This window comes from Panthera leo, chromosome C1 (assembly GCF_018350215.1).
Source record: "Panthera leo isolate Ple1 chromosome C1, P.leo_Ple1_pat1.1, whole genome shotgun sequence".
Classification (NCBI taxonomy): Eukaryota; Metazoa; Chordata; class Mammalia; order Carnivora; family Felidae; genus Panthera; species Panthera leo.
In genome coordinates this window covers 68829558-68854622 of record NC_056686.1, presented here as the reverse complement: position 1 = coordinate 68854622, position 25065 = coordinate 68829558, and the positions used below count along the sequence as shown (strand labels likewise).

Below are 25065 nucleotides of genomic sequence, written 5' to 3'. Positions count from 1 at the left end.
GGGAAGGACACTGAGTCAGATTCCTTAGGTGATTAAAAGATACAAAGTACAAAAAAAAAAAAAAAAAAAAAAAGTAAGCTATTGGCTGAGAATCAAGATAGATTATAAAAGACTGCACATAGAAAAGGAGAGTCTGCTAGCAAAGATGTGGGACTTTTTTTCCTCCTCTTCCCTTGAAAAAGAGCCATAGAAAAACTGGAATAGAAATGCTTTTATCTAAAAAGAAAGAAATGAGTACATGTAATTTCTGGGTCATCAGAATAGCTCTGCAGCCAATCCCAGCTCCACCCTCACAGAGAAAAATTGGGCTAATGACCTTGAATGTCTCTTTTTATCTGGTGAAGACTGAAAAAGCCTCAGCTGGAACAGGGAGAGACAGGGGATCCCCCCACCAAGTGCAACTTCACCTTGGGAGTGGTCTGGTGCTTGCAGGGATTTGCTCTCCCTTTCGTAGTTCTGTGCCTTCAGGGCTGTGAGATGTTATCACAGACTCTGAAGGTGCAGGAGGAAGTCAGCCCACCTCCCCAGACCTGGTTGTCCTCACCTATAATACAAATTAAGGCAACCTCGCTTACTCAGAGGCTCTTCCAGCTGTTTTGGCATATCGGAAACATCTTTTCTAAATCCCAAAGGCCGAAGTTTAAAATAGTAATTCTGACCCCAAATTCCTTTCTGTTGGTGTCAAACTCAGCACTTTTCTGAACAGCTCCAGAAAATCTTCTCAGTAGGGCTGAACGCCATGTGTCCAAGAGGTTAAATGGGAGACAGAGTGTGAATTAGAGAGTTATTTTATAAACAAACACTAGCTAGGATTGAACTGTGTCCTGATTTGGAGGTGACTTAAGTCCAATTTCCTGCTCCTTCCCACTCTTTTCCTTTCAGGACCAAAGGCATTAAGTGCTGCAAAGACAGCCCCTGCTGAGAGCCCCCCTCCTCTCCTCCTCAGGATCCTGACAGGAAGGAACTGCCTTTTGTCACAATTTGACTGACTGGTGAGTGACAGTGAAATGCTCCATCTTGCTCAGCCTGAAGGACAGTGGCACTAATCCTAAAGGACAAAAAAGAGTTAAAAAAGGAAATGGCTTGGGGAAAAACTGGCCGGAATCTCATTCAATGAGAGAACTGAAAGTATCTTCTGAATGGCAGCTAGTAAGAGGCCTATCAATCAATCCAAAGGTCTCCATACACACGAGTACTGTTCCGATCAGTGAGACTCTACCAAACCTATTATGATGCAAAGTTGTGGCTCAAAACCACACATCACAGAGCTCTTTCCCAGTTCTGTAGAAGCCCAGGTCAATTGAGGGCAAGGGCCCACACCGGAAGGCTTCCGGGAGCACCTGAGAGCTCAGAGCAGGCCTTTTCCTTGTTTCCTTTCTGTAGCAGATGGCCTACTGCAGTGGCTGTGGTCTCTGCTCTCCTCACCCTCTGTCTTGGCCATCCGCCCGGTCTCCTGCTGTCCTCTTCTGTAGGAGCTGCACAACTGAGCAAGGAATAGCTCTTAATGTGCCCATCACAGAGCTGGGAGGAAAAGAATGCAGACATACTTGCCCCAGAAGCAAAAGAAGCTCTTGTTGCAGGGCCATATTCACTCCCTTAAGGACTTCTGATTTTACAAAAGGAAACTTCCCCAAACGGAAAGTTTAGATGAAAAACACTATCTGAAAACTGTCTTACAACTGATAGTGCTGGTTTTCTCCACTAAAGTGAAAACCAGGTAAAATCATGAGAGAAGTACCCTCTCCACTGGCTGCTGATTGGTTTTCAGACACCAGTTTGGTATTCGTTCACCGTTCAGATATGCAGAGAACTGCTTAGTTACATATTATATACTAATGTCTTCCAACCAAGATGAAAATACCTAACCATGCAGTACTCTGTGTGATTGCTATTACTTATCCCAGAATTACTGTTTTATTTGATAATTATGTAACGCGATAAGGTATACCAAGACAGCAGTCCTGATGTGTAAATAGGCAGATCCTTCTGGTAATTATATCTGTTTATCAGAGACCTGCTGTTTTATTGATATTTATTCTTTGTAATAGGGTCAATATATCTTGCTCTGTGTTCAGAAATGAGAGCATCCAAATGCCACTCACCTGTGACACTATTTTGATGTGAATCATATTTATTGTTAATTGAATTACAAAGTTTACACATATTTAGAAAATATATGCTCGATAATACATGAGTCTTAAGTACCGGAGACTCTATTAAATGCTTGGTCACTTTCAGTAAGTGTCTTATCAATTATATCTTTAATTATTGTTATATATCAAGATATGCTATTTGAGTAAGTGTTAATGGAAAGATGAGAGTTCTTTTTTTTTTTTTAATGTTTATTTATTCATTTTGAGAGAGGGAGAGAGAGTGTGTGCATGTTAGTATGAATGGAGGATGTGCAGAGAGAGAAAGGAAGAGAGAGAATCCCAAGCAGGCTCCCCACTGTCAGCACAGAGCCTCACATGGGGCTTGATCTCAGAAACCGAACCTCTAGATCATGACCCAAGCTGAAATCAAGAGTCAAATGCTTAACTAACTGAGCCATCCAGGCACCCAGAGAGATGAGAGTTCTGATGCAAGGTAGGTTCTTCACGTTTATCCAAAGCAAAGGCTGTGATGATTGCTTCTTGAACATATATTTTAAATGTCTTGTGTATGTATATGAGAGGGAGAGCTCAAATTTTAATGGAACAGCTTTGTTTTGCTCCTCTGGGAAATAAAGGATAAATGCTACAGAGTTTATAGTAGATGCTAAATAAACATCTGTTGATCAGTGAAATCGTTGACTAAACAAAGCAAGGAAACAATGTAAACATAGTTATGTAATAAAAGTGACTCAAATAGTCTGTGGATTGAGTGTTATGGTCGCTCACACAATTTAAAATCCAGATAACGTAAGGTGATTTTTGTCTTTGGTAATTTTCTCCTTAAAACTGACTTTTCGGGGCGCCTGGGTGGCTCAGTCGGTTGAGTGTCCGACTTTGGCTCAGGTCATGATCTCGTGGTTCACGAGTTCGAGCCCCGCGTCGGGCTCTGTGCTGACAGCTCGGAGCCTGGAGCCTGCTTCCGATTCTGTGTCTCCCTCTCTCTCTGCCCCTCCCCCGTTCATGCTCTGTCTCTCTCTATCTCAAAAATAAATAAACGTTAAAAAAAAAAAACAAACTGACTTTTCTCAGCCTTAATGTTTTTAGGGAAAAAGGAAGAAAGCATAGTTTACCTCTGGGGAACAGAAAGACTTTCATTATCTTATGAAAACAGGATGGTCAATAGAATCATAAGTTCTTAGAATATCCAAATCATGTCTTGGAGACGCTTCAGAAATACAGAGAATATTTTAGTCCAACTCTCCACGTTTTTCATTTCTAACTAATTGGGACCAGAAACAGAGACAACCAGAAAATACTAATGCTTCCAAAAGTTCATTCGAATTAAGAATTTTGACTGAGTTATGGTCTCTTATAATTATAACCCAAGGATTATTAGAGTCACTTCTTCTGGAATATGTTCTTAAGCATAAATGTGCAAATTAAAACCTTGGCTATATAGTACCGTTTTTACATTGCCAAGATGTTTGGTTAAAAGATAAAGTCAGCATGGTGCAATAGAGTCAAGAGACCTGCATTTTAGTTTCAAGTCTGTCCCAACTAACTATGCCTCTTGAGCAAATAACTTAATCCCTTTTTGTCTGTGAAATTAAGCCAGATTAGATCATCACCCTTGACTCCTTTGTTCAATATTTCAGAGGCGGTGTGGTATCTCCCTTAATAATCACCCAAATATTTTTCATATATTGAAAGCTTCCTATGTGCCAGTCAGTATGTTAAGTGTTTTGTGAGTATTTTTTGGTTGAATCCATGATTACTAATTCCATTTGCCAGATGAAGCTGAGGCTTAGAGAGGTTAAGTGACCTGCTCAATGCCTCACAGCTAATAAATGGTAGACATGGAGTTTCAGCCCATGTACTGTCAGAGACTGAAGACACGATCATGTTGTGAAACTCAGGGTTTAAGCATTTAAACTCAGGGTGCATCACTGGTTGAGTTCCCTGGAAAGCAGGCTCCGAAGATAAAGATTAACAAGCAAGAAATTTAGAAGGGACTGCCTTGTGGAAAAGAAGGGAGCAGGATTGGGCAGAGGGAGAAAGTGAGCTACAACACAGTCTCAACAATGTCTCAGCCAGTCCTTCTGGAAGCTCTGAATATGTCATGACCATTTGGGGTTATCCAGAGTTCAAGTGAAAGGGTAGGGTCTTTATATCTCCTTACCAATTAATCAATTGTTTGGATACAAGATACCCTGGGAAAGAAGTGTGACCTTGGTCCAGGCAGATCTCTGCAGTGAGGCAATCCCTATAAGAGGCTGTCATGGGAGTACTTTCAGCTCACAGCCCCCCTATAAGTTGAGGGAATAAGTGTTTATTCCTGAAGGGAAACCATCCAAGATGGAGGGAATTGCAAATACAAGAAAGCTGGGCTATTTCTATATGAAAGCAAAACAGAACTGGGAAGCAAACAGCATAGTCAGAGATGATTAAGTTTCAGGCTGGCCTGATAGGGGGAAAAAATGAGACTTGCTTGATACCTCCCCCTTTCTTTAAAAATATCCATTGTAAAACAATTTGCATAAATATAGTTTAGAATTTTGATGAGGAAGAGGTTAACCTTGCTGCTGCTACTGACCAAAGTGATGTCACTATGTGTATTTGAGGGGCTGAGCTGGCATATGGCAGCACCCTTAGGATAGGAAGCCATTCCAGTAAGTGACATCAAGAAGGAAAAGTACAGTGTATTCATTCCTTTGTTCATTTATTTATTCAGTGTAATTTAGTAGCAATATCATGAGTCTTGAGGTCAGAAATGGTTCAAATCCCAGTTCTGCCATCAGGGTGGATGTTATTTCTGTGTGTGTGTGTGCATGTGTGTGTGTGTACCTGCTTAACATCAAGAGCCAGAGCTTCCTAATTTGTAAAATGTGGTTAAAATTAATTGATTAGATGAATAATATCAATCATATAGAATAATGTACTGTGAAAATATCAACCTTCTTGCAAGATTTCTGGCATATATTAGGTGTATGGTAAATGTTATTTCCATTTAAATGTTTCTTTCACATACAAATATGTTCATTCATCTACTTACCCTTTTAGCTGCCAGACTCTGAGAATACCAAAATATGATATAGTCCATGCTTCCTAGATTATCACATTCTGCAAAAGGAGAAATTGAATTGATATCTCCTGATGAACAGAGGTTTCAATCAGAGAAAGGGGATAGAGATTTTCTAGGAAGAAGTAATAAACTATTGGAAACAATCTGTCTCATTATGTTTTAAAGTTTATTTATTTATTTTTGAGAGAGAGAGAGAGAGAGAGAGAGAGAGGAGTAGGGGAGGGGCAGAGTGAGTGGGAGAGAGAACCCCAAGCAGGATCTACGCTCAGTAAGGAGCCCAATGCTGGACTCAATCTCATGATGGTGAAATCATGACCTGAGCTGAAATCAAGAGGTGGATGCTTAATTGACTGAGCCACCCAGGTGCACCACCCCCCCCCCCACCCCCCGCCCAGTCTGTCTCATTCTCATATTTTGGGGGAATTTAGGTTCACTTTTTAGTAGTAAGCAACTGATTAATTTTCAGTCAATTCTTGTTATTTATCTTACTCAACTCATTGGCATCATTTAGCAAAGTTGATCACTCTTTCTTTCATGAATACTTTCTTCTTGGCACCCAGAATGTCATTTTTCTCCCGGTCCTCTTACTTTGCAGAATGTTCCCTCTCAATCTCGTTTGCTGGTTTTTCCTTGACTTCTTTACCTTATAACAATTAGAGTGTCCTAAGGCTGTCTTCCTATCTCTTCACATGACTACTCACACTCATTCCTGTCCCTTGGCTTTCAATGCCAAGGGACATCTATATGCTGATCATTCCCCATATTGAGTGGTAACTCCAGCCTTACTTGTGAACCAAGCGTTGTTTTTCACAAGAACCAGAGTCAGCCTTTGAGAAGATGGGCATCATATCAACACTCCATAACATTCCTCCAAGCCCCACCAGCACCCATGCTTCTCATTTCATTTTCAGTAAAAGCCAAAATCCTTATGTGGTCCTGTAAAATGGTCTCCTTTTATATCTCTGGCCTAATCTCTACTCACTGCCTCTTCACTCATACTGCTGAAGCCACTTTTTCCATCCTAGTCCTTGTTGCCTCTAGAAAATGCCAGTCAAAAAATCCAAAACCAAAAACCAAAAAACACCTAGATGGAGACTGAAGGCAACAGGGCAGGCTAAATCTGCCAGCATCTCTGCATCTGTTTCTTACTAAATCTAACCACACAGACCTTCCAAGAATCATGGCTATGCCTTTGCTTCCATCTTCCAGTTAAATAACCTCTTTGGGACAAGGAAAGGGATTCTGAGAAATGTAGTTGCAACTTATCCAAGTGGAAAAATGGCAAAACCATCCCGATTGTTACTATGCAAAACGGACAATTCCTTTGTTCATTTTTTCCACAGTTGCATTCCTATTTTCTACTACTGAAAGTGAGGAAACAATACAGCACAATAATTAATAGTAAAGTCTTTGGTACTAGACAAACCCATGTTTGAAATCCCAGCACTGGCATTTACTACCTATGGGAGATTAGAGAACTTAACCTTTCTTAGGTCCCAACTTCAAAGTAGGGTGGTAGTATAACTATCTCAAGGCTTGCTCTAAGGTATGTAAATCACCTAGAACCTGACAAATATCCCAAAGTGTTAGCTATTCGTATTCCTATTTAGTGAGTGCCGTATGCATAATAGTGACAGCTAAAGCAAATGCCAAAAAAAAATTGGAAAGAGAATTATTGAGAGGAGGAAAGGGCTTGGCAAATAATTCATAAACTGAATGAGTCCCCAGCAACCAGTCTCACTGTAACTACAAAGTTCCTGGTGCCAAATTTAAAACGTTACTCCTCAGGAAATATCTAGGTAGCAACAAAGAGATAGCGAAAATGGCACACAAAGCACTGAAATGCAGCTAACCTTCCCCACATGTTTCACATGCCTTTGTCCTCCACTATCGTAAATATTCCTTCCAGTTGTAACCACTAAATGAAGGTAACAGGACTCTGAGACTGTAAGATCACCGTCCAGTAGAGTCTGAACTTTTCTAGGAAAAAGGTGGCACTGACATTCAAATCCACTCGTGACTCCTGAAAGAAAGCACAAGTTTTACTGAAATGAGCAGGAGGTCTCTGGCTAATTGTTACCTAGGAGCAATGCAAGTGTAACCCACGCATGTTTGTTCCGATGACATCAACTGAGGAGTAGAACAATGTCACAATAGCAGCGACACAATTGCATTTGTCAGGCTTAGCACTCACCCACAGCATTGTGGAAACCCCAGCTTATGCTCAAATTCCTTCTGACTCATCCAGGAATTCCCCAGGGAATGTGTCCTGTTTACTGCCAGGTGTAATCCTCCTATCTAATCTCTAACAGCCTTCTTCTCTCCCACTCCCAGCCCTATAACTCTGAATCATCAGATCATATAGCCCTGTGCTATAGCAGCCACAGTGAGTTTCCTTCTGTTCTTGATTTCAGAGTCAGGGCCCAACACCAAGGAAAGAAAGCTGCTGTTCTCTTCCCCTCCTGCTGATCTCATAAACCTTGGTTTTCTTCGTCACACCAGGATAAACTGGTGTAGATTAGCCGCCCACTGTGACCATCTCCTATTGCTGTTGCTACTGGTAATGGTTCTGATCTGTGCTACTAACATCATCTTTTTTTTTTAATTAAAAAAAATATTTTTAGTGTTTATTCATTCTTGAGAGACAGAGAGACAGAGCATGAGCAGGGAAGGAGCAGAGAGAGAGGGAGACACAGAATCCGAAGCAGGCTCTAGGCTCTGAGCTGTCCGCACAGAGCCCAATACGGGGCTCGAACTCACAAACCGTGAAATCATGACCTGAGCTGAAGTCAGATGCTTAAATGACTGAGCCACCCAGGTGCCCCTAAACATCACCTTTTTGAAGGAAGGGGGAAGTCCTACATCCAGGTTTGGGTTCCATTTTGCTCTGTTCCATATGGTACAAAGCATGTGTGCTGCTTTATGCTATGTCTTAAACGTGATTTTTAGTGACCAGACTAAGTAATAAACTGGAACATTTTTTTTCAACTGAGTTTCTCAGTGAGAACCCTGTGATTGAAAAAAATATTTTGATAAGTTTCCATTGGGCCGTCAGGGTGGAGACTGAGACCTCAAGGGCATATTCAAACAATGGAAGATGCAAAAGACCAGAAAGGGGGGAGAAAGAGGAAAATAGTGGAGCACAAAAGGAGGAAGAGAGAAAAAAAAAAAAAGAGACTGAAGGAAGACTGTGCAGTATTATATGACCTCTCTCAGTAACCCCCAAATCTTCAATTCAGTCTGCTAATTCTAGTAAGATTTCCCAAAAGCCTTGACTAATTGGATTTATTGAGAAAGTGGTAATGTTCTGTATTAAGGTTGACACAAGATGAAATTGGTATCATTCCAGGAGCCAGAGAAGTGATTTTCCAAGAGTTTCTAGATATCTTAGAAAGTTTTAGACTTACTCTAAATGATGAAATTTGGATGTTTAAAGTAAAGATATCCAGATCTCTGGGAAAGAAGCATTATCACACATCACAAGAATTAAAAGATATTTTTGCTATCTCTTCCTCGCCCCAAGACTGAGAAAGCAGCCTGGATGGAGTAGGAAGTGGAGAAGGCTTTCTGCTTGCAACACACCCTGCAGCAGAGGAAATCCCCCTCCCTGATGCATCACCCACCAACCCTGGACAGAGTTCATGCTTCCGGACTCTCCCTTCCTTTAAGTCTTCACCATGAGATGAGATGTAAACTCTAAGTTAGAGGGTTTTATTGTATGTAGAACATGAGCATGAAAACTGTTACTCCTTGGTCAGATTTCCAAATCGTACATGATCCATTTGGTTGCAAATGTGCAAACGGAGAAAAAGGGAGCCTTCAAAAACTAAATAATCTGTAAAATGTGAAATAATTAAATAGTTTGGCATTTAACTCATATTTAATTATAATTTGTGAAGTGGAGAGGAGAGTTAATATTATCTTCATCTTACAGATGATAAAATTGAAGTCCAAGGTTATTAACTATGTGACATGTTCTTATTTGTTTTGAATTCTAATTCTAATAAAAGAGGTGAGTGCTGAATGTATTGGTCTGAGGTCAGAAGACTTGGGTTCTAGTTCTGCCCTTCACTTATTAGCTGTTAGGTTCGAGACAAATTACCTATCTTTCTAAATTAAAAATAATCACTATTATCAGAAATAATAGTATTTACTTTTCTAATAATATTAGGCTATTGTGAGGATAAATTAAATGGGACAAAGTATACAAAAAAAAAAAAAAATTTTCAGTTGCAAAAGTCTCCAGAAGTGTAATATATTTTTTTTCTAACATGACTTTACAGAAGCAAGTCTTAGACCCCCAAGAATTAAGAATATTAATACACTTCCATGTACAATTGGCAAAATACACACATTCTTGATCTCATTTAGATCCTTGTTACATTTGAACAACAGTAGGGGTTACATCAGTTTCTTAGATGAATTTGAGGATTTATCTACAAAATGTAGTCAATTGAACTGGTTCCTCCAAAGGATATTGCCGTATGAAGTACTCTATTAAAGAATTTCTTTTTGATCCACTTCCTTTGAAGACATTACAAAAGTACCAGATCTTAGCAGCCGTTAGGCTTTATCAAGTCAATCCTTGGCTTTTCATGTCAGGTATGTAAACATTATTAAACATTAACTGGATCTTTGAGACTATCATGGCATCATATGACAACTTCATTGTCTCCATCTATTTTCATAATAAGTGAATTATAAAACTTGACCAGAACATGCCAGGCATTTATAATACCTCTGTTTTCCTACAGTTTTAGGAAGACAAAGAGAAAAACTATTAAATGCTTGGTCACTCTCAATAAGTGCTAGTATCAATTATATTCAGCAATGATTATTACCTGTCAAGAAGATCCTTGAAAAGATGAAGTCCTCAGGCTCCCAATATACATGCACATATGGATAAAAAAGTGTCCTGTACAAGAGCATACAGATTTTAAATATCTATGGTTCAGATACTTTAAACCATACACTTTTAACATACTGGATTCTTGATTAGACTTCAATGAGGTTTCATTCTTTTCTAAAAGACAACTGAATATTTTTTTCTTAAATATAAGAACCTTCATGTTACCACAAGCACCACTTACATAAATTGGCACTCAACCTCCCCTCAAATAAATTACAACTTTGAAATCCACTGCTTTTGTGAATATCACTATCTTTAGAATGGTCTACAAAGGTTGAACTCCTCTTTGATCAACCTGTTTCTTACTTCCCAATACTTAGTTAAATACCAGTTTTGTTAATTCCCTGTTCATTTACTTCTCATATGTATCCCTCTCCGTCTGTGGCTACTCATCACCTCAAACCTAGTGCTTCATGCCCCTACCTACATCACTGACATGTTTGTTTTCAACAGTACCAATAATGCCAATAAATGGCAGCCACTTGGGTATCCATGTAAAAGTATCAAGTCTTACTCAAGGTTGTATACTCTGTGCCCTGAACTAAGCTTGCATTAAGTACTCAATTATTTGGTGACTAAATAGCTTGCAAAAGTGCAAGCGAATCTACTCAGATAGTAGACACTTGAATATCAATAATGAACATGATCAATAACTGTATTTTATTGTAAATAAAATGGGTCATTATCACCTTTTTCCTGGATTATGACAAAACCCTCCTCCCTGGTTTCCTTGCTTCTGCAGTCTATTGACAACAAAACAGCGAGAGTGATCATACGTGATAAAAATATGTATTTCCTTACTCTGTTAGTTGATAGGGCTGAGTACGAGATCCCAATAACAATGAGCACGCCTGGGCACCAGATCTTGGTTTCTCTAATAAAAAGAACGAGGGATCTTTAGAAGTGGCTGATTGCAGAGTCAGGATAGGGAACATGCAAGAGTCTGGAGCATCTTATTGTACAAGAAGTTAGCGTAGTACCCAAATACACGAACATATCCGCTTACACAAGATGCAGGTGTTTCAAAGGGACACAGGAATCAACTGAAAGAGTTCTCAGTGGCAAAGCTGGAATGACTTGAGCAAAACAAAATAAACCATGTGGTATTGGATTATAACCCAAAAAAATACATGAATGAGAATAGCAAATCTCCTGTGCAGAACCTTTCTGAATAACTTGTGCAGATAATGTCCCCTTGAGGAGCACAACTCCCTACCACTTAAATATAGGTTGAAAATAGTGTCTTTCTTCCAAAGGAAAAAAAAAAGAGTAACTTTATTGTGATGAAGTCTGACAAACACTACTTTAAGGCAAGTGATCAAGGTCAACATCAACAGTGGAAGTCATGTTAACAGTATGTATCTTTGATATGATATTATAAAAGTGGCATTTAGCTTCTGTGGTCTTTCTCCAAAATCCCATAAGCTCTATCTAACCGTGAGATGAACATCAGATAAAATAAAATCTAAATTCAAAGAAATGCTATGCAATAACTGCCCAGTACTCTTCAAACCCTCAAGGTCACCCAAAATAAGGAAAGTCTGAGAAACATTCACAATTTAGAGAAGTCTAAGGAGGTATAATAATTAAACATAATCCAGGATGCAGTGTCCTAGATAGAATCCTAGAACAGAAAAAGAGCATTAGGAAAAACAAAGGAAATGTGAAAAAAGGATAAAAAAACAAATGAAGTCTATCCTTTATTCACATTTCCTTACTTTTTACTTAATGTCCTGTAATATATCCCTGCCTTCACTCAAACGATCTTAGAAGGTCTAGAAAATCACGAGTGACATACCAAAAATTATGCTCTGTTTTGAAGTTTACTTGTCTTCAGAAATAAGCTATGTCTTCCTTAACCATTGGTTTCAGACTCACTCTTAGTTTCAGTTACAGTGCAAAATGTGACATAAACAATAAAATGAGATAAATGCCCTTTTCTTCCTGATGTAGTCTCTTTTCTAAACATGGTTGTGTCAGCAATAGAGAGGAAAAACAAATGCTAGCTAGTTCCATTGTATTTTCATAGCATGCTCAAAATTCTGACTCAGCTTCTTAGAGTGCCTTCTCTAGTCCAAAAAATGTATGGATTCTGTAGATCACAGAATAGCAATAAGCAAAGTAGTGAAGAAATACTTTGTGTACACTGTTTCAAGGTAGATTCTGAAAATTCCATGGAAGTGCTTTCTTTGGAAGAGTAAGATGGCGGAACAAAGAGAAACAGAAGTTCTCTGTCACTCTGCTTCCTAATCTATCATTCTTATTCCTACTATCAATAAACAGTCACTGAGCACTTCCTACATTCTAGGCACTGAACAAAACCAGGCATAGTCGGCAGGTGCAGAGGACAAAAAGAACCATCTCTCAATCCAGAATCTTTTCACACAATTGAGAGTATAAGAACATCTAAATTTTAAAAATTAAGATAAGTGCTATAGTCATTCAAAATAGTAGGGTTCAACAGAAGAACGTTAGAATTCCTCTCAGACCTTTTCATTCTCTGTAAAATAGAGGAAATAACTACTTCATGAGGTAATGTGTACAAATTGCCCCATAAAGGGCCTGGCTTATAGGTGGTTGCTGTAAAATAATAACAGCTATGACTTATGAGAGTTTTCTATGTTCTAGGTATCATCTAAGCGCTTTACATACATTTACTTATTTAATTTAAAAAAAAACTATATGAGGGGTGCCTGGGTGGCTCAGTCGGTTGAGTGACCAACTTCGGCTCAGGTCATGATCTCATGGTTTGTGAGTTCGAGCCCTGCGTTGGGCTCTGTGCTGACAGCTCGGAGCCTGGAGCCTGCTTCAGATTCTGTGTCTCCCTCTCTCACTGTCCCTCCCCCACTCATGCTCTGTCTCTCTCTGTCTCAGAAATAAACATTAAAATAATTTTAAAAAACCCAACCATATGAGGTGTTTACCTCATATAGTTATTTAATTTTTTTTTTATTTTTAGAGAGAGAGAGAGAGCACAAGCAGGGGACAGGGGCATAGGAAGGGAGGGAGGGAGAGAGAGAGAGAGAGAGAGAATCTTAAGCAGGCTCTGTGCTGAGCATGATGTGGGACTTGATCCCATGACCCTGGGATCATGAGCTGAGTTGAAATCAAGAGTCAGATGCTCAACCAAATGAACCACCCAGAAGCCTTGAGGTAAACACGTTCAATATGAGGAAACTATGGCACAAAAACATTAAGTATCTTGCCCAAATTTAGCGTGGAAGTGATACGTGAGCATGAAAACCTAAGGATTCTGGCTTCCGAGCCCATACTTAAATGCATTGCTGTATTATATGATACACGCTGGCCACAGCTTGATTAGAGGGGAGGAAGTATCTTCCTTAAGATCTTCTCTATATTGTCTATCATGCACACTATCACTGGATTATGCATTGCACAAAATGAATCTTTGATTATAATTTTCTTTGACATGGCCAAGTACAGTGGAATGCACATGGGCGTTTAGAACCAGAGAGGTTCAGGATTAACTCCTGGTTTTTCTGCCTACTTGTTGAATGACCTGGACACAGAACATAAACTTTCTGAGGCTCATTTGAAAAGCAAAGATAATATCTATTTCTCAGAGCCAATGTAAACATAAATAGCACATGTCAAAGCACTATGAAAACTGTAAAGCAGAATATAAATGCTGGTTATTATTATTTGTCTGTCATCTTCAAGGCTCTCTACATCTGGCTTCAGCTTCAGCTTATACCTCAGTAGTCTCCTTGACAACCAGGACTTGTGACCAAATATGTCCTGTTTTACTACTTAGGTGGTTTTATGTAAGCCCTTAATTTGTTCGAGAGCAGAGAAGAGACTCAGCCACTAGGATCACAAGGGTCCATATGCAGCCCACACACACTTCTCAGGCATCCGTGATCTGGTAATATAAACTCATCCAGCCACTGTAAAGCTTCTGACAGGAGGCTTATACATCACCCAGGGGTTTCCTAGGACTCAGAAACATTCAACGTGCACTATTTATGGGCAAATATCAGGTCAAATATCAAGGATAAATAGAGAAACAAGGCCAATCAATTGGCCAACCAACAAATAAATAAAGCCAAAACCTTTAGGGATAGTGAAAAGAATACTCCACATTAAAAAAAAACAATCAAGAAGATAGGCCTGTATAATTAAGAATTGCTGATACATAATTGAAACTTAAACTATGTTCTCAATAAAATAATAAAAACAAAGATTCTCTGAAATTTAAAAAAAAGCAATTACAAGATAACACACTGAAATGAAATGGAAATTAGCTGCCCTACAGAACTGATATAAGGAAACTAACAATTCTGTGGTGATATTAAATACAGCACACCACAAGTAACAGAAGCATCCCTTACACTGTTGAAGTGCAAAATCAGTCTGATCTTTCTGTAGGGCAATTCTGCCATGTAGATCAACACACTTGAAATTGTGCATATCCTTTCACCCACTGATTGCATTTCTGATCTTTTATTCTAATAAAATACTCTTTGGAGATGTATGATGTTATTGCTTAATAAGAATGTTTATTTAAAATGCTAGGCTTTTCTTTTTTTCCCTCTTTTGCAGAAATGGATATAGACTTAATACTTTGCAATCTGTTTTTTTTTCTCCTGCAGCCTATTTGAAATTTGCTTTTCTGTTTAAAAGTTAGGCAAACGTTATGAATAAATGTAGTGTTTGTGCTTTTATACATTCTAAATGGTCATAAAGAAAAGTGTGGAAAGATATACATCAAATATTGGTCATAAAACACTTGGAGAGTATACGAGGGAAAATTTGGTGGGAGAAAAGAGAGAAGAAGGGGAAAGGAAAATCTGTTGGCTATTTCTTAGTGGATCTCTATGTTGCCAGGCATTTTTCAAAAAGGATATATTGCTCTTATAGTTTAAAAGCAAAAAAAAAAAAAATCAATGAAACATTAAGGAGTGCACTTGTCATGAGCACTGGGTATTGTATGTAAGTATTGAATCACTAAATTATACACCTGAAACATATTACACTGTATGTTAACTAATTTAAGTAAGAACTTTAAAAAATTAAAAAGGAAAAAGAAAACATCTATGAGATGTTTTTAAAACTTTTATTTAAAAGAACAAAAATTGGGAAACCGTAATAGATAAGGTAAGACTAGCTGCTTAACATATTAACTCCTAAATCTTAGTGAATTACAACAAAGGTTACTACTTGCTCGGGTTCAGTGAGGATGTTTGGTGGGCACCCTTCCATGTGGTAAAAACAGATCCTGTTATTTCCTTCATATGTCATGTCATACCTCACTTCTTGGGAGTCCTTTGCTCTCTGTAGACAGAGGATGGGGGAAGACAAAGGGGAGAGGAGGGAAGGGGAAGGAGTCCATTAAAGATGGGTTCTATGAGTGGTGCATATCATTTCTGCCCACTTCTCCTTTAACAGAGAACAGTCACGTGGTCCTAACAAGATTCAGATGAATGCTGGGAAATGCAGAGGATGCAGGGGAATACAGAGGAAGGCTGGGAAACAGTCATGTGGTCTTAACAAGATGCAGAGACCCAGGCTAACTAAGTAGCCACTTCTCAGCAACATCTCAACATCATGGGAAGGGACTGCAGCCTTTGTAGACAGCTTCTCTGCCACTTGGTTTAAATGTCTAAAAACATGTTATTTGGCTAAAAATACATTAAAAATATATTAATATTGGGCCATAGAAAAACGTGTAGTGACATGAGAAGATATTTGTTACACCAACAAATTTGTACAGGGTTGTAAAATACTATAATCATATTTTAGTAAAAAAAAATAGAGGAGAATACATATTTGAAAAAGAGAGATAGATTATATATATGTAAATATGTAAATTCCTTCCTGATTTCTCCCTATGGAAATCTTTCTAAAAGTTGAATTAATGGGTGAAAAATATTTTTAAGGTATTGTGCTATTTTGTCGCTTTCTTATTATCAACATAACTGCACTGGAAACATTTGAAAAATACATCATACTATGATAAAAGAAGAAAAATTACCCACACGCCCACCCAGAGGATATACACCAAAATGTTAACGGTTATTAACTCTGAATGTAGATATTATGAGTGATTTTTATTTTCTTCCATGGGCTTTTTAGTATATTCTAAAATTTTTGCAATGTGCTTGTATCACTTTTATTGTCAGGAAAATTGAATACTACAAAAAAAAATATTCCATCTGCTCCTTCAGTAATTTTTCAGAAGTTGTCTTCTCCAGGAAATGTTACCTGAACAAGCCAGTTGTAATTAAGAGCTCTTTTCTCATGTTGCGGCCAAACGAAAAGCGTTAAGATAATGATACCAAGTGACCTCCAGTTGGCATAGTGATCTACCGCACAGGGACCCAGGGTGTGGACAAGAGCCTGGCTGGGCTCCCTAGGGGACTATCGCATTTTGAGAAAATTATTTAAACTCTGCATGCTTCAGTTTCCTCATCTGTAAAATGAGGATCATTAGAGCATCCAGCTCACCAAGTTACAGGTAGAATTAAGTGGGTTAATATATACAACGCCTTTAGAAAAATAGAGGCCGGTAGTGACACCGCAGTACACATCAGCTATCATTATTATTATTACTATTATATTAAATACTTATATAAATTTTTATCAAATCTTACTTTGTAATTCTAATACTTTTTTTTTTACTTTTACTTTATTATACATTCTTTCAAGTAAAAACCATGGCTTCATGTCTTTTTACAGCTTTTATGGCACTTGTACAAAATTTTGCACACTTTTAAATAAAATATTTATTGAATTTCTCAGTAAATGCATAGAATAGACCAGAAAAGCCTCAAGGTCAGGTGTATTACAGTAAGAACTTAAACGTAGATGTTTATTTCAGAAATCTGCTTCAGGAAGTACCATAGATAGTGGACTTTATCAGTAAAAGTCAAAGGGAAGAGATTACGGGGAAGAAGGTGAAGGGGCAGTCACACTGATTTAAATAGTCCTGAAGGGGGGGTACCTGGGTGCTTCAGTCAGCTGAGCCTCCAACATGGGTTCAGGTCACCATCTTGCGGTTGGTGAGTTAGAGCCCCATATCGGCTGGCTGCTGTCAGCCTGTCAGCCCAGAGCCCACTTCTGATCCTCTGTTCTCCTCCCTCTGCCCATCCCCTGCTTGCACTCTCCTCAAAATGAATAAATATTTTTTAAAAAATAGTTCTGAAGGAGGACAATGGCACTCAGAATAACCAAAAAAGAAAATGACAGCAGACTCCTCTGATCACGTGTCTCTGAGGGAAGTGGTAGTATCATTTGGATAACGAGTAGCAGTATCATTTTTTTCAGGGACAATAAGAGCACCTGAGAATTCTGTGAGATTCAGAGAAGGTAAGCAAATTGCCCAGGCTAACGCAACCAGTAAGTTGCCAAATAGGATTCAGCCCAAGTGTGTCTGACCACATGGACTGTGCCTTACGTGATCAATATTTGATGACAGTGTTTCCCCCAAGGTAGGTAACGAGCAGACAACTCTGCTAGTACTGAATCTATTTTTTGTTTATTTATTATTTGGTTTTACAATTTGATGCTTATTTTACTTAATTATGCTTTGCAAAATGGATTAAGTCCTTTAAATCTGTTATAAATAAGTCTCTTCCTCTTATATCAACAATGCTGCTTTGTTATTTCCCAGGGATTTCCCTGGGTCCGGTCCCCAAATCCCAAGTTTCCAAGACCGTGCTGCTTTTCTCACCAAGCTACTCCACAACTCATCACCGATGGCCGTGGAAGGGCAGTATAGGGCTCAGAGTGCTAGAGAAGTCACAACCCACAAACAGAGGAGGCACATTGCCAAACCTTCTTATTGGTTTAGCATTAATAAATAGTACCCTGAACCAATCTGCACTGGGATCCTTCAGCTTGTCGCTGAATAATTCATGGTTAATTTTGGCCCCCACCAAAAGATTTACAGTGCATAATCTCTTAAGTACAGAGATTGTAAGTATGTCAGAGGGTGTATTTAAAGCTTCACTGTTGTGTACAGTACATTCAACTTTGCCAATGAAAAGATCCACAGAAAAATTGATGTATTCTTATCCAACTTGTGATTAGAGAATGCGTGTAAATAAAAAATGACATCTGATACCACCAAATGTCTCCCTTACTATGCTTGGTATTCGGAACTCAGAAATGCCCAAATAAATTGTGTGAAATCACTTTCAGAAGGAAAAAGAAAACTAAAAACAGCTTTCTTTGCCTTCCAGTTTTAGACTCTTAAGTCTAAACTTTGAACTAGTACACTGTTTATTCTAGACATCAGTGTAACAACATTACTGTCCTAAAAAAGATGTATATTTCTATGAATTGACAGTATTGTGTGACATAGGAGAAAAGCACCCTTATCAGGATTTAGACAACCCTCAAACCACTGTCACTGAACAAAAGTAGAATGAGCAGTTCCCGAAGCCCCCATCTGAGAATCAGAGGCAGAGCCAACGGCAGTTACGTCCTTCTCATTTGGTCTTTTGAGGAGATTCTAACCTGTATGCACTGCTGTTAGTATGCAAATGATACCTTTGACAGAGGTGTCACTGTACATGGTAAAGTTTTCATTATAAAAATCTGAATTTTTATACAAAGAAGAGAGAACAAGAGCTATAATGTCTTGTTGAAAATTGCAAAAAATATAATACAACTCAAATAGATAAAACGAATATGCAAGGGATATCTTCTCCGTCTAATGGTTCTTGATGAGATAAACATTGAAAGATTCCCCATCCTGTGGCAGTAAGCAGACCTTTATCCATTTTCTTGGATCTCAAGGCAATATTATTTATTCATGACTTCTTGACTTTAGGAAGAGAAATGCCAATTTGGAGAACACAACTCCTTAAGGAAAAGGGGAATCTAAATCATCTCAACATTAGGAGCATGTTGCACAAAATAACAGGCTGCTTTGTCCAAACACAGCAGGATTCTACTTCCCCTGGCAAGCACGTTTGTAACATACATTTCTAAGCCATATAGGTTCTACTGTCTTTTTTTTTTTCAAGTAAAGATTGGTCAAACAAACCAACAAAAATACATTTTCTTCCTGAAGAATATGAACAAATGTCAAAAAAGCAAGCACTTAAGTTACAATTGCCCCCAGGCAAACGTAACTTCATGCTGGGCTTATGCTACTATCATAAACACCACACCACAGGAAATCACTAACACTAACCATGACCAAGCCAGTCGTGTCTTTCCAGAATTTAAGGCATAATTGCCTTAATGAACTCACACGGTATCTGAAAAGTTTCCAGTGTGGAACCATTCACTAAAGTAAATTCTGTTCCATAGAATGGTGTTCTGTGTTTGGTCACAGATTATTATGAATTATTTCTAATTTGAAAGGGTGGTGAGTATCAGGTAAATGATGAATTTAAATGGGAAGCTATCAAGGGAAACGATCAAAATTTTTTCATATTTTTCTTGGGTGGGCAAATGTCAGAGTCTAACAGCATCAGATCAATAATGCAATCTCAAATGTTAAGAATTTTGCTTGATGTACTCAAATTTGGGCATGAAAATGGACAGTAGAGATGAGGAAAGATCAAGTAAGCAATCCAGTCCACATACACACCCTAGCAGGGGAAAACTGCTTCCTAAAATAAACTTTCTAATATTTTAGTACTGTTGACTTTTGTATGTCCCTGGTGATTAAGCTTCTATCACTCACTTTTCCTGCTAGACTATTCTTGTAACCCAATATTTTCCTATGTCAGGAAGTGCCTTAAATTTCTCTTTCTCAGTTTCAACCTACAATCCCAGTACTCCATGGGATATTAGGAGAATAATTAAGCAGTTGTAAATCATTCTAAATATTTTAAATGAATGCTAGCCACAGTTCCTAGAACCAAAAATTAGTCCTTTACAATTTAAAAAATTTTTCGTAGTATATTTTCTCTCATTATACATTATGCAATAGCAATTTAGGAAAGAGATCAAATCCTTTAAAACAGGAACTATAGCTATAGTGTAATTTCAATTGATATGTTATATATTTTTAATTTAGGGTGTCATATTAATCCTTTCTTTTCCTTGATTGTTTTTGTTATTCTGCCTTGCACTATTTTAGTTTTAGTCATTAATCTGGAACAAAGAACATTCCATAATTAAATACTACATTTCAAATAGTTTTAGAAAACAACTTTCATATAGCTTATTAATTTTATATTTAGAGGCAAAGCAGCACCATCATTATGATTTCTGGGCTCTACTCTTCAAGTTTAATTCTTTAGTCACAATATTTGACCTCAAAATATAAGTTAAAAGACACTTTGAATGGAGAAAATGTCAACTTGAGATCGACAATTTATAGCATATTTAGAAGTTCATGTCTCTGTCAACCAGTCTCCCTCACTGATATTTTCTCTTCACATCTTATGTAGAATTCTCTTGAATTTGTCTCTTGGAGGAGAAACATTTTTCTCGACATAAATTAGGAAACCTCTCAGTACTGTATGTCATTACTCATGTCCCAAATTTGTTGTGTTTTCAATGATCTTCAGTCCTTAGTTACTTTGCAAGAAAGTTATTTCACTTCACCTTTGACTTTGACACAAACAATACTAAAAATATATGGCAAAATATAATCTGGGATAAAAAGAAATTTCTGCATGAATAAAACAATGGAGTTATATACAAATATATTACATGAAAGATGACAATGTTACAGAGCAAAGACTAATACTAGAATATGATATTGAGTTTTGGAGATGATATCTCGTATATTTTACAAGACAACAATTTCATCAGTATAATTAAATAAAAAACTTGAAAACTCAGCTGATAGGTTTATAATTAATTCATTTTAGTAATAATTTATCATGGTTTTGTGAATTTGTCATAAGCATTATGAAAGACAATTGAAAATCTAATACTCCGCTTCTTTTTTTAAATCTCAAAGGTTATCATTTTAATACAATGCAAAAATCTCGAGTTCCTGCCAAAATGATCATGGATGAGTTCACCGTTATATAAATGCCAGAATTGACTTAGGCAATAGACGGCTCAGGTTTTATTTGGGTGAGCAGTAAATTATGATCTTTTGTATAGTAATTGAATTTAATGTGTGGTTACTTTTCTTTCTTTCACTTTTCTGCAAAAAAAAAAGTAACGAGTGAAGAATAATATTAAACACAAATTTGGCAATTACTCTCTTTCAAATCAATTCAAGGTTATAATAAACAGGCTAAAGTATGCAACTACTATCTATCCATATAGAATATTTTTTTGATAAATATAATACATAATGAGGAAACACTTTAAAAAATTAATAATTTCTTATGTTCATTTCTACTCCTAATTTCTAAATTAAATTAATTATATATTTTGTGTTGAATTAATAAACACTGAATTGCCAAGATGAAGATTATTGATTTTAAAATTACATTTTGTTATTCATCAATGGAAGTACATTAACAGGAGAATTGTTTAATACAATTATTTTTCATTAAAAAGAATCGTATCATGAAAATGCTGAGAAGCAAATTAAATCACTTCTTAGATTTTCCATAATATAGTAATTAATGAGGTCCGTCTAGTTTGAGAAAGAATTTCTATACAACTTCTACTGATTTGAATAAATTATAGAAACTAAAGTTAGTGCATAGAGCTGATAAATTTTAATGTTCATAAAATGAAAATCATATAAAAACATAAAATGAATACACGTCAAAGATTTTATTATATTAGTTAACAAAGAAGCCAATAAGATGTCATAACTGGTTCAAAAAAAGAATTTGAAGAAGACACACATATTTATATGTATTATATATGCATGGATTATAGATACATATGTATTTATATAATATATAAAAACAGAAATGCTGAATTTGCAAAGAAATGAAGAGGTCAGTGAACTTTTTCTGTAAAGGGCTAAATAACAAATATTTTAGGCTTTGCAGGCTACATCTCGTCTTGATCACACGCTCCTATTCTTCTTTAATGTGTGTGTATGTAGGTGAGGGGGTTTAACAGCTCATTAAGAATTTAAAAACCATTCTTAACTCACAGGTCATTTTAAAAACAGCTGCAGGCTGGAATTGGCCTGCCAGCCATAGTTTGATGAACGCTGCTATAGAGCAATAAAATGTAATTTTTTGGACGTATCTTTTCCATAGGGCCAAAATCAACTGTATCTATATCACACAATATTTATTTGTATTGCTATGGACAAGACTATGTCTTTTTTTCTATAATTTAACATCTGCCCCTGCAGAGTATAAGATGGCCTAGTCAAGAGAAAGGCAGTCAGTGGTGCACATCGCTGTAGAACCAGAAAAACCTTAGAGACTCAGCTCCACGATGCCCAGCACTCCACTGAAACGATGTCCTGAAATCACTTCCTCCATTTTCAAGTTTTTTACATTATTTTTGTAAAGAAATTTACTGACATAGTATGTAAATATATGAACTTTACCTAAAGCAGGGTTCAAATCTATCTAATTCCATTTATGTGTTATCTGACTTTGAAGAAATAAATGGATTCCTATACATCTTGGAATATTTATCTGTAAAGTATGATACTGACACTTTATTGGTAGTCTTAATATTAAATAAGGTAATAACTACATAAAATGGTCTCTTTTCTTTTCTTCCTCCCTGCCTCCAAACTTTAGGGCTCCTTTCTGAAGTGTCAACATCTCAACAGAAAGCATTTTTTGCAAAAATGGTCCCCAGCTTAGCAAGTTGGAACTTACGATTTTTTTTACTTTATGATGGTAGGAAAGCACTATGCATCCAATAGAAAACCATACTTCAAATTTTGAATTTTGATCTTTTCTTGAGCTAGTGATAGGCAGTATGATACTCCCTCGTGTTGCCAGGCAGGGGTAGCAGCCCCGGTTCCCAGTCGGCCATGGGATCACGAGGATAAACAACCAAAACACCATTCTGTACCCACACAACCATTCTGTTTTTCACTTTCAGTATAGTATTCAATACATTACATGAGGCATTCAACACTTCATTATTTGTGTGAGATGATTTTGCCCAACTGCAGGCTAATGTAAGTGCTCTGAGCACATTTAAAGTAGGCTAAGCTAAGTTATGGTGTTTAATAGGTTAGGTGTATTAAATGCATTTTTGACTTACAACGTTTCAACTTGCCATGGGTTTCTTGGGGACATGAACCCCATCACAGGTTGAGAAAAGATCTGTATCGTGATTAAAAGCTGGAATCTTTTAGGTTGCCTCTATCATTATTTCTCTCATCATGTGAGAGAAGGATGTGTAAATTTGAAGATTATGAATTTGGGCTAGTTATTAACCTCTTTGTGTCTCTGTGAGATAACAGAAAATATACGTTGGTGCCTGCCCCCAGTTCCTGGAACAGAGCTCATCTAACCCTTATAAACTCCTAAGTGATAAGAGAAGTAGGGGCATCTTCTGTTCTAGTGAAGTGACTCTAGGTGGGCTTCTGGATGATTCCTGGATGAGAGCCAGTTGCCAAAAAGACCAAACCATAATTAGAAGCTTGGAGTTTTCAGATCCACCCCTGCCCCAATACTCCAGAGAAGGGACAGGGGCTGGAAATGGAACTAATGATTAATCATGCCTATTTGAGGGGCCTCCATGAAATCTCAACAGTAGGGGATTCAGAGAGCTTTTGAGTTAGTGACCTCATGGAAGTGTTGGGGGGAGCAGCATGCCCGGAGGGGGCCATGTAGCTCCCACCCCTTCCCACATACTTGCCCTATGCATCTCTTCCACCTGGATGTTCATCTCAATCCTTCATCACATCCTTTAATAAACTATTAAACGTAAGTAAGTGTCTCCCTAAGTTCTGTGAGCCACTCTAGCAAATTAATTGAACCTAAGGAGAGGGTTGTGGGAACCTCCAATCTGTAGCCAAATAGGACGGAAGCATGGGTTCTCTGGGTTTAGAACTGGCATCTGAAGTGGGATTCGAAGGAGTTTTGTGCAAGTGAGCTCTCAGCCCGTGGGATCTGACACTATGTGTAGGTATTAGAATTGGCTTAAATTACAGGATACACAGCTGGTGTCACAGATACTTGCTTGTTGGTTTGGGGAAATACCTCCACACGTAGAATGACGAGAAGTGTCAGAAGTGTTCCATGTGAGTAGTGAGGGAGCCTCACAGGAGAGAAACATGGAAGGGAAGAACTGGGAGTTTTCCTACGCGGGAGGAAAAAAACTCTGAGTTCTTTTCTTTTATAGTCTATTTCTACACCTGTTAAATGGTAATAACTTATTATCAATCTCATAATTAATAAACAGACTGACAAGTGATAAATACTTGATAAATGCCAAAAAACTATTTCTTATCAAGATAAATATGGCTTGTCTTTTTCTAGCATTACGTTATGTCTCTACTCTGTGAACTTGGTTTCAGATTGTTTGGGCCAGGGTGGTGTAGGCGGGCAGGATGAGGTGAGGTAGGGGAGAGGTTGGGAGGGATAGTGGGAAATGCAGTGGATGAGAGAAGAGAAAACAATCCCACCACCTTCATACAATGCCCAGAATCACATAGTAAGCATTCAGTAATGACAATTCCTTGGTATTATTGCCTTTAATTCCCCCTGAGAAGCTTAAGTACCTTATTTTACAAATATTTATTCATGCCATCTATCTTTATTAAAATAAAATGATCTTTAATGCCAATTTTAACCAAGGCAAATCATTTTCATTAATTGTAGTCAGTAAATGGTCTAGTCAAAGGGGAAGTTTTCTGGATTACACTACACTGGTGCCTGGGTTCCAGCTTTGATTCTAGGTGCCTTCGTTAATTACTAAATTTCATGGCTAAGACCATTCAAAACATTAGCTTTTACCGGGAATTGCAAAAGTTGCAGAGAAAATTATTTTGGCCTACCTCATAAGAAGATACCTGGCAGGTCAGCAGGTACTTGAGGAGTAGTAGTATATTCTGAGAAAAAAATCTAGAACACTCAGTTGGAGAAATTATGTGCTTTGTAGAAAACTCTATAAATTCTTTTCTCTGCCTACTGGAATGGTTTTTAAATCATTTTGGA

The 25065-nt window shown here is 37.6% G+C and overlaps 4 long non-coding RNA genes across 7 annotated transcripts in view; 2 read left to right on the top strand and 2 right to left on the bottom strand.

The window, feature by feature from the left end:
- Nucleotides 1-1326: 1326 nt before the first annotated feature.
- LOC122227944 lies at nucleotides 1327-7215 on the bottom strand. Of its 2 annotated transcripts, XR_006206290.1 has the most exons (4): nucleotides 7029-7215; nucleotides 5670-5818; nucleotides 5146-5213; nucleotides 1327-1521 (listed from the first exon to the last, which is right to left on the bottom strand). It is a non-coding gene; the product is annotated as an uncharacterized LOC122227944 (long non-coding RNA). The 2 variants fall into 2 exon arrangements; XR_006206289.1 differs by lacking the exon at nucleotides 7029-7215 and having other exon boundaries at nucleotides 5670-6136.
- A 377-nt stretch (nucleotides 7216-7592) lies between these two features.
- On the top strand, nucleotides 7593-15612 carry LOC122227945. Its single transcript, XR_006206291.1, has 3 exons — nucleotides 7593-7735; nucleotides 8699-8864; nucleotides 15494-15612. It is a non-coding gene; the product is annotated as an uncharacterized LOC122227945 (long non-coding RNA).
- Nucleotides 10019-25065, bottom strand: part of LOC122227942 — a 113213-nt gene continuing 98166 nt past the window's right edge. The window contains exons 5-6 of the long non-coding RNA XR_006206284.1: nucleotides 10886-10958; nucleotides 10019-10090 (exon numbers count right to left, since the gene is read on the bottom strand). This is a non-coding gene — a long non-coding RNA (uncharacterized LOC122227942). The remainder of the gene's footprint in view (nucleotides 10091-10885; nucleotides 10959-25065) is intronic.
- The window catches only part of LOC122227943, a 58215-nt gene continuing 50517 nt past the window's right edge, over nucleotides 17368-25065 (top strand). For all 3 annotated transcript variants that reach the window (XR_006206287.1, XR_006206286.1, XR_006206288.1), the window contains exons 1-2: nucleotides 17368-17535; nucleotides 20976-21094. This is a non-coding gene — a long non-coding RNA (uncharacterized LOC122227943). The remainder of the gene's footprint in view (nucleotides 17536-20975; nucleotides 21095-25065) is intronic.